The sequence below is a fragment of the Phoca vitulina genome, unplaced genomic scaffold (assembly GCF_004348235.1).
Source record: "Phoca vitulina isolate PV1807 unplaced genomic scaffold, GSC_HSeal_1.0 scaffold5, whole genome shotgun sequence".
Classification (NCBI taxonomy): domain Eukaryota; kingdom Metazoa; phylum Chordata; class Mammalia; order Carnivora; family Phocidae; genus Phoca; species Phoca vitulina.
The window spans coordinates 21502036-21512351 of record NW_022589708.1 but is presented as its reverse complement, the minus strand read 5'-3'; the positions used below and the strand labels follow the sequence as shown (position 1 = coordinate 21512351).

Here is a 10316-nt window from a genome sequence, read left to right as displayed (position 1 = left end):
TACTGTCCCTTCCTTAGACACTCTAGGACGCTCCTATCGTACTTTCCTTCGCTGTCTTCGTCACTCAAACTCAGAGTTGCCTAGATAGCCCTCTGAAAGCCCTGCTAGCCGCCCAGCTTCCTGCCCACATTCTCACATAATCACCTGCCCTAATAAAATCTGTGCAGGTTGAAGCCTACTATGTCATCTCCTTCTCTGGTGCCCTAACATAGATGCCAATATTTCCTCAAAATGGTGCAATATTTTAATTTGCTTTAACCCTCCATTATTTTAACCCTCAGTTCTGTACATTTTCTTCATAATATCATTATATTAATTATTAATGATATCAGTCATTGTAGTATGCATGGCCCATTAATTATTAATTAAATTATTAATATTATATTAATAATGGATTTATCATTTCCCTTTTAATCTATGTTTTAGTACATAATCTCTTTTTTTTTCAAATTTTCAATTGCACTGTCAATTTTGATACATACCATTTCTTCATACCCTTGACCTCTTTTCCCAGAGAACTCTGGCTTCTTGCTTTGACTTTTTTTTTTAATGATTTTTTTTTTTTAAAGATTTTATTTATTTATTTGACAGAGAGAGAGAGAGCACAAGCAGGGGGAGTGGGAGAGGGAGAAGCAGGCTTCTCGAAGCAGGGCTCGATGCAGGGCTCGATCCCAGGACCCTGGGATCATGACCTGGGCCAAAGGCAGACACTTAACGACTGAGCCACCCAGGCAGCCCTTGCTTCTACTTTTAACCTAGAATTTTCTTTCACTGATCTTCAGGTTTGAAATCACTATTGACTGGATCTCAGGATCTTTCTTTGACTTATTCCTCATTTTTTCTGAAGCTCATGCTCAACTGATTTCTTAAGAAAAGATGGGCCAGAAATAAATTTCCAAGTTCGGAAACTTTGTAATGGCTTTGTTCTAACTCAAATATTATTGACAACCTGTCAGGGTTTTCAATTCTAGGTGGAAAATACTCTTCCCTCAGAATTTAGAAGGCCTTGTTCCATTGCCTTATTTTTGTTTTTCTAAAGATTTATTTATTTTAGAGAGAGAGCATACGAGCTGGGGGAGGGACAGAGAGAGAAAGGGAGAGAGAGAATCCTCAAGCAGAAGCCCCGCTGAGCACGGAGCCTGACATGGGGCTCAATCCCATGACCCTGAGACCGTGACCTAAGCCAAAATCAAGAGTCAGACAGTCAGATGCTCAATCGACTGAGCCACCCATTTGCCGCACATTGTCTTCTAATATACAATTTGCCAATAAGAATTCTGAGACAGGTTTGTTTTCTTTAAATTATTGACACTCTTTTTCTCTTCTATGAAGTCTCTTATAATCTTTTCTATATTATTCACATATTCAATTTTACAGCAATATATAAATGTATAAATTTTGTGCATGTGTGCAATTGGTAAAAATACTTTTTAAGATTCCACGTTTCTCTTTAGCTATTAGTAAATGATTGCCTGTCTTCCTTTTTGTTTTTTGTTTTTTGTTTTTTGGGGTTTTTTTGTTTGTTTTTGTCCATTTCTCAAATACCATTAGATTGAGATTCAGTTGCCTGGATTTATCTTCTTGGTCCATTCTCTACCTCCAATCTCAGTTTTTTTTTAAATTTGGTCAGTACAGAAAATGTAGCTTCTATTTATTTATTCCATAGCTTCTCTGATACTTCCTATGAACCTCATGCCACTGGTAAAGAAACAGATATCTCAGATAACAGATATTACAGATAACAGATTTTTCCTGTTAAAATAGTTTATTCATAGTTCAACTTCCACCAGTGCTGGCTTAAGTAGTTCTTTTTATAGAAATGAATCTCTTTTAGATCGTGTTCCCTTCTTTTTGCCCAAAATGGCAACTGTGTATATGAGGTCTTATGTGTCCTTGGGGATGTTAAGAGGATCTCAGATTCATGAGTTTTGTGCTGTTTTCCTGCCATGAGGGGCTGTTCTGGTATGACTACTGGACAAGTAACAGTGGTGTCTTTGCACTGGCTTGGTTTGGCATTTTGTGGGACATGCCTACACCTACAGCTAGGATCTATGGTTCTTTGTTCATTCAGTTTTCATCTGAAAGTCCTCACACTCAGAGGCTTTTTTTTCTAACCCCAGGTCTCTAAATTTTTACTCATGTGCTCAGCACTTACTTTTTATTTTGTCAATTAAGCAATTATTTCTCAACAGCCTGCTCCCTCCACATAGGTTGGGGGTGGAGGTAGGGAATTATTGCTGTATCTTAACTAATTACTTCACCCAATATTCCCATTCTTTACCCGTGTAATCTCTCAGACACTTGGTGGGCGGGGCCCTGATGTGGAGCTACGGTTCTTCAGTGGACCCACGGGTTCCTCCATGCTAGTTCAATGTCAAGGGGACACTTGCTTTATGTGTTCAGGTGCCGCAGTGCATATTTGGGTGTATTTAAAACTTGTACTTTGTTAAGATTAGGACCTAAGGGACAAAGCGACAAGAGGGGAGACCCCATCACATAACCACTATCTTCCTTCTTCCTCAAACAATCCTTAAGGTCAGAAAGGAGCAGCCTATTCATTTATTTCTTCCCATTTCAGCCCAGTCTCATGACTCAGTCCAGTGGCAAGTAAAATCAGCAGAGAAACCAGTCCCGTGATAGGAAAGCACAAATCAGGAGGCGTTTCAAGAATATTGTATTTACCACTGGTCTTTTAGGTGGCCCCTGAGGAACATTTCTATATTCCCCTCCTGAGTTTGGAACTTCCTGAAAAATAATACAGAAGACTCAGATAAGTGGAGAAAAATGGCATCTTTATTACCGATAAAGATGTTTGGTGAATGTGGCTTTAAGAATACGGCCGCTTGGGACGCCTGGGTGTATCAGTTGGTTGGGCATCTGCCTTCAGCTCAGGTCATGATCCCAGGGTACTGGGATCCAGTCCCACATCGGGCTCTCTGCTCAGTGAGGAGTTTGCTTCTCCCTCTGCCTTTGCCTCCCTCTCCCTCTCTCTGTCTCTCATGAATAAATAAAGAAAATCTTTAAAAAAAATAAAATACGACCACTTGGATTTGAAATGCTTCACCTCAGGGTTAAACATACTGACCCACACAATATTGGCAGTGGTGAATAAAGAGGGTCTTTCTGGCCAGGGAAAGCTTGTCCTCTGAAAGAGTGGAGGAAGTAGGCACGCTGCAAGCTAGGTGGCCCCACAAGAGAACTTGGAGTGCCCAGAGCCAATGAAGCAAATGTGTCATTTCTCTGCCCTTAGATAGAGGACAGGGAAGGAGCAGAGTGGCGCTAGATGTGTTCTTCCCAGACCTTTACTCCTCGGGTTCTGAGATAGGAATTTGTTCCTTTTTCACAGAAATATGAGGAATGGGAAATAAATATTCTCCACTTACACTCCTCAGATTTTTTTTCTTGTTAGACTAAAATATTAATTCTTTTTTTTATAAATATTTTATGTATTTATTTGACAGAGAGAGACACAGCGAGAGAGGGAACACAAGCAGGGGGAGTGGGAGAGGGAGAAGCAGGCTTTCCGCCAAGCAGGGAGCCTGATGTGGGGCTCGATCCCAGGACCCTGGGATCCATGACCTGAGCCAAAGGCAGATGCTTAACAACTGAGCCACCCAGGCGCCCCTAAACTATTAATTCTATGAGCAGCCCTGATCGCAGCTGCTCACTTTCATGGAGGAGAGAGGCGACCGATCAGGCTAGTTCTGTTTCCATCTTCATGATGCCACTCTCCGAATGCCAACCTGGCTTCTGTGTGGGTCCTCCTGGATTCACTGGCAGGAAATTAGTTTCTTCCCTAGAGGCTTTTGAAGTGGGTTAGAACTTTACTGTTTCAGACCAGAGAAATCACCGGGGGCTTGTTAGAAATGCAGAATTTACTAGAAATGCAGCATTTCAGATCCAGCCCAGATGTACTTATTCTGTAGTTTAACAGGATCCCCAGGTAAGTCTTATGTACATTAAAGTTGGAGAAGCACTGGCTTAGAACAGGTAATTAATTAAAGTATCTCCAAGGCTTTGCTAAACCCTAAACTGAGTATTTCCTCCTCCTTTCCCAGCGCAAATTATCCATGACTACTTTCTTCAGTGTACCTCACCTGAGATTATGAGATGAAATTAAATCATGGTGGTGGAAAAAATAGATGAGATTAAATAATCTCTCATGGAAGAGCCTGGTGGTAGTCAGTCACCCAGTCCCTGTATTTGAGAGAAGTTCCTCCCATTACACAGTTCAGAAGAAACTCTTACAGTCCCAAATGGAATCCCCTCACCCAAATAATGAATATAAAATTGGAACATATATCAAAGTTCATAGTTCTTGTGAAAGTACAAAAATTAAATTCGAAAACTGAAACTGGTAGTCACTGGGAGCGGGAGCGGCTTTGTGGGATGCTTGGGCCGAATAACCCCCTCGGAAGGCGGGGCAGGGGTCGCTCGCTCTTCAGACTCTGCTGCCAGGACTGTCATCCACTTATTCATACTGTCTTCTCACTCAGACAGTGGCATTTAAGGCATATGTGCCTTTTAGCAATGTGTGGAAATTTGCAGTGCTGGTGGCCCAGTTCCCAGATCTTGAGATCTCTTTTTTCCTGTGTTCCTGTGTATCATACAAAAAAAAGGGGGGGGGGAAGCCTCCTCGGGCCCGATATCTCCATGCAACACTGCGAGGCCTTGCTGTCTCTGTCCTTTCACCTTTTCAATATTTCCAGCCCCGATTAGCATTCTTTCTACCCTCTCTTTCTCTGCAGTAAGAAGCTATGCCTTTTCCTTTTTTTTTTACTTTTGCTTCCTTTTGCCCCAGTACTTTGAGGAAGGCTCCGCTGAGCCTTTTTAGCAGTTTAGCCTATGTTCACCTTTTTTTTTTTCTTTTTTCTCTACCACATTTGGAGTAAGCAATTTTGCTAAATATAAAGGTTTATTTTACCCTTTCTCTGGTGGTGCTAGACATTTACATTCCCTATGGAATTCTCTATTTTTGTTTTGTGAGGCCTCTTGGTTTCATAGAGCAAATGAACGAAGTTTGGGTCTGCAAAAATCAATGAATATTCAAAGAATACACATATTCAAAGAAATATTGTATATCTTCACATCCCTCTTCTGAATATTTCCACCAAGGGGACATTTTGCCATCGGACCAAGGATGAATACGATTTATTATTGCCCAGCCTGGTTCGGCACCTTCTCGGCTCGTGGAGCACAGAACTTCGCCACCTGCGTTAACTGCGTTTCGCGGAATCAGTAATTGTGTAGTTATATACCCTCATGCTGCTACTAGTCATTCCCTCTCAAAATTGTTCACACCTTCTCTAGGTAGCATTTTTAATATTACCCTAACTACTTAGTTCTTATCTTCAAATTGTGCTTCATCTTGTTTTATGGATTCTTTATTTAATTTAATCATTAAGAGGATACCTCACAATGTTTTTTAGACTCTTTCTCAGATGAGGTTCCCAATCAGTAAGTGCTTTTTTCCCTGCTATTGTGTGTTTATTTATTTTGGGGGAACCCAGCCACTCTTTCTGATCTGGTAGAAACCCAAACAGGTGCCCCTTCTTTAATACCTTCCTGAAAACTAATGACACCAAAATTGCCTCCTCTGATTTCTTATCTCTATGGCTTGACTGCCAAGATCTCATTTGTCCCCTTTCAAAGGTATTTATCCTCTCCTTTAAAATCACAACATTTCTTGTGTGAAAAGTCTCTTCTCCTCAAGCTTAATTAGCTTAAGTTTATTATGTTCTCACTTTTCACTACTCCCAATCATCAAGACAAAAGCATATTTTTAAATCAAGCCAGTCACTCCTGGATTTCTTGAGAGGTGACATTCCTAGACACAGACTGTTCTAGCTCAGGTTTTCTAAGTTGTCTTCTTACATCTTTACAATTGCAATGATTTTATTGACGTGTTTTTTGTCCTCAATTGAAATTAATGGCATATTCCTTATAAATTAATGGCTTCTGTATCATATTTTGTAGAATAAGATCTACTGAGCTTATGTGGATGGACTCACAGTCTGAATCTTTGAAATCTAACATTTTAATCAGAGTTTTGGAAACCAACACAATTCAGGTTCTGTTCTGAGACCAAATGAGGGGGTCTGACTCAAAAGAAAGCATATGTTATGAAAAATGTGTACCCTTAGATATTTTTTTCTTTTAACCTTTAATGTAGTTAAAACCATTATATATGTAAAAAACCATAATGTATGTAAAAACCAACAGAATATGGAACGTCTGATCTGCCATGATCTAGCTCACACATTGGTCACTCTCTGAACTTCTCACTAGAAATGTAGCTAGCTTTGCAATTATAAATTCTAATCTGAGAATTGAATTAGAATAAATTCTAATCTGAGAATCTAATGGCTGAGGAACACAAGAAAAGTACGGGAAATAATCCACACTTCAAATGACGTAAATGCTAGTTTAATGAATTTCTGCTTGTTTTAAATAAGCACAAAGTAGGTCTCAAAGTCTCCGTTTATTCAATATAATTTATTTGCTACGTGAAAACTGTGTTCCATGATGAAGAACCATCTCATGCCTTAGATTAGATCAGTATGAGTGGCAGAGAATTCTCTTCCTGCATATTAAGTTCTGTAGAGCCCATATTTAATCGGCCAAAGGCCCATTAAAAGCAACGCTGAACCTTTAAAAACAGCGAATCCCCTATGGATAAGCCACTGTGAAAAGCTTACTTTATACCCTAAGGATTTTCATCAGTACTACACCAAATTTCCATCATATTTGGTCCTCAAATACCAGTACCTACATATTTTCAAGCCTTCACATTAGAGTGTAGGATGCTGGGTTTTTCTGAAGCCAATAAAAAACATCCCTTTCTACTTTTTTCAGATTTGAAATAAGACATTGAACAAAAGAATGGAAAGTGAAATACTAGGTTAATTATTGATAACACGGAGTAGAGAACAGAACATCAGGTAATTTGTCAAAATGTACTTGCTTGTCCTTCAGCCTAGAATTCAGTAGACTTAGTCATGCAGTGTCTAGTGTCCATGCATGTCTGCACGCCTCCCCTGCAGGGCAAGAGCCAGGCTTGAAGCTTACTCCATGAAGCAGAAGGGGATGCATATGTCTTGCAAAGCAGCTGGGTGCAAAAGGAGACCTAGGAGGCACTGAGTCAACCACACTCATTTCTTTTCTTAAATGTATTAGTCAGATGTATTTCTCCCACCCATTTGTCTCCTGGGGAGTAGAGCATAAAGTCACTCCTTTCTATGAAAATAAGAAAAAGTAGGAATAAACACCACCACTGTATTATGCAAATACGGATGGAGGCAATGGTTTTTGCATACAGCTGATTATGAGTTATTTGGGGAAATAATTGAAAGGAGTAAATATTGTCTTCTCCAAAGCATGGAAATATTAGTTTTTTTCTTATTTTGGCAGTTCTAATCGGTTCTCATTGATTGCTGTTTCAGTTGCTGCTCATTGAGTGAAGAGGTGAGTGACAGGGCAACTCGATCACTGAGCAAATTTGTGTTTATCTGAGTGAGACCGGGAGGGACATTTTTTTAATAAAGATGTGGTTCCAGTCACAGCTCCAGTATTTGATTTTGGGCAAGTGGCATTTTTTTTTTTTTGCTTTTTGTTTCAGTTCTTTAAAATGAACACAAGAACTTCCTAAGATTATTTTTATGATTAAATGAGGAAATATATATAAATTGTACAACATAGTGCTTAACGTATCACTCAAGTAAAGTTGGTGCTCTGGTTATTAATAATTACCAGCTGCGGAGCTAGTACCCGGGCTTGGGATCGGGCCGCAACCTCAGCCGCGCCTGCCGCCTTTCACCGCCTCTGGACCCTGGACCCTCGCAAAGTGAGCGAGCTTCGGGCCTTCGTGAAAATGTGTAAGCAGGATCCGAGCGTTCTGCACACCGAGGAAATGTGTTTCCTGCGGGAGCGGGTGGAGAGCATGGGGGGTAAAATACCACCTGCCACTCATAAAACTAAATCAGAAGACAATATCAAGGAAGAAAAAACAGTAAGAAGGCGGAGGAAAACATAAAGACAGACGAACCATCAGGTGAGGAAAGTGATCTAGAAATTGACAATGAAGGTGTGATTGAACCAGATACTGATGCCCCTCAAGAAATGGGAGATGTAAATGTAGAGATAACCGAGGAAATGATGGATCAGGCAAATGATAAAAAAGTGGCTGCCATTGATGCCCTAAATGATGGTGAACTACAGAAAGCCATTGACTTGTTCACAGATGCCATCAAACTGAATCCTCGCTTGGCCATTCTGTATGCCAAGAGAGCCAGTGTCTTCATCAAATTACAGAAGCCAAATGCTGCCATTCGAGACTGTGACAGAGCTATTGAAATAAATCCTGATTCAGCTCAGCCTTATAAGTGGCGAGGGAAAGCACACAGACTTCTGGGCCATTGGGAAGAAGCAGCACATGATCTTGCCCTTGCTTGTAAACTGGATTACGATGAAGATGCTAGCGCGATGCTGAAAGTTCAACCGAGGGCCCAAAAAATTGCTGAACATCGGAGAAAGTAGGAGCGAAAACGTGAACAGCGAGAGATCAAAGAAAGAATAGAAAGGGTTAAGAAGGCTCGGGAAGAACATGAGAGAGCCCAGAGGGAGGAAGAAGCCAGACGACAATCAGGAGCTCAGTATGGCTCTTTCCCAGGTGGCTTTCCTGGGGGAATGCCTGGTAATTTTCCTGGAGGAATGCCTGGAATGGCAGGGGGGATGCCTGGAATGGCAGGAATGCCTGGGCTCAATGAAATTCTTAGTGATCCAGAGGTTCTCGCAGCCATGCAGGATCCAGAAGTTATGGTGGCCTTCCAGGATGTGGCCCAGAACCCAGCAAATATGTCAAAATATCAGAGCAATCCAAAGGTTATGAACCTCATCAGTAAATTGTCAGCCAAATTTGGAGGTCAAGCATAATAATGCCCTTCTGACAAATAAAGCCCTTGCTGAAGGAAAAGCAACGATCACCTAATGGATGTCGCAATAATACAAACCAGTGTACCTCTGACATTCTCATGAAGAAAGCTGGGGCGCTGTGAAGAGAATCCCTACCCCTCTGCCCCACATGCAACTGAAACATTCTATAGTGTTTGCCATTAGGGTAGTCATTCAGATAATGTTTTCCTACTAGGAATTACAAACTTTAAACACTTTTAAACCTTAAAAATATTTAAAAACATATTAAAAGGGTGTGTTAGTCCCTACATTTTTCTTTACTAATCATTTCAGTTTTTTTCCTTTGGATTAATTGGGCAAGGAAGATACTTCAGTGTGGAAGATTTATTGCTCAGTTTGAGTGAAATAAAGGTTTATTAGTGGGAGGCAAATATAACATTTAAATAGATGAAGTTTGAATTGGAGATATGGTTTCTGAGGCATTTTGACTTGTCTTCTTAAATGCTTTATTTTTTAAACACAATTTATTTGGATAAAACCATTGGGACCACCAGTATTGCAGTAGGACCTGGGTAGGGACCGGAAGTGCTTGGCAGGGCAGCAGCAACCTTACTCCTTTTATATAGTGTGCACCCTTGTGCAGATGCATTTAAATCTTACACTGTGGTGAAGGGATGATTTTTATAATGCTGCAGTAGAATTGGATTACTTAGCTGTGTTCTTGTCTGATATAGAAAATAAATGTTTGCGTTATTTCCACATAGGGGAAATAAGGGAATACTTTTCTTTTTATATTTCTGTGTTTAGAGTGACCTTCCTGGTCAGAAAATACCCATCTCTTCGTGTGCTTTCTACTTGTTTTCACTTGCCCCCCCCCCATACTCTTTTTGGGCTAAAGATAGTCATTTTTCACTGGCTTCATCACTACTGTATCATTCACAGCATAATTGTGCAAGTATATGTCATGCTGGGTTTAATATGTAATATAGTGATTATGTAAGGTAATGCCCATAACAGCTGTAGTTTCTTACTTGGCCAAGCGATTTCATATTTAAATTATAGGTTTCTACTTTGGTGAAATCTTACCATGTCAAAAGATGTTGGAAGGAGAGATTCCCTTTGGTGTTCAGTTTTCTACTTGGGAAATACTGTTGCAGTTGGAGTTTATCTTACATTATTCATCTTCGTAGTTTGGAGAGTATGAGGTTTGAATTCATTGATATACATAGAGGGGAACCAAACTTATTGATCCAACATGAATTATAAAATTGATGAGATCCATGGTTCTTCATTTCGGGGTTGATGAGTTGTGCTCCTGTTTAGTTCCTAAATACTGCACCATATCCCCCACCTCTCCTTTTTCTCCCTCCTTCTCCTCCAAGGATAAAGAAATGATAGATTTTCTG

The 10316-nt window shown here is 40.3% G+C and overlaps 1 pseudogene; it reads left to right on the top strand.

Annotated features, from left to right (window-relative positions):
- The first annotated feature begins 5140 nt into the window (after positions 1-5140).
- LOC116631383 lies at positions 5141-9191 on the top strand (annotated as a pseudogene).
- Positions 9192-10316: the final 1125 nt, after the last annotated feature.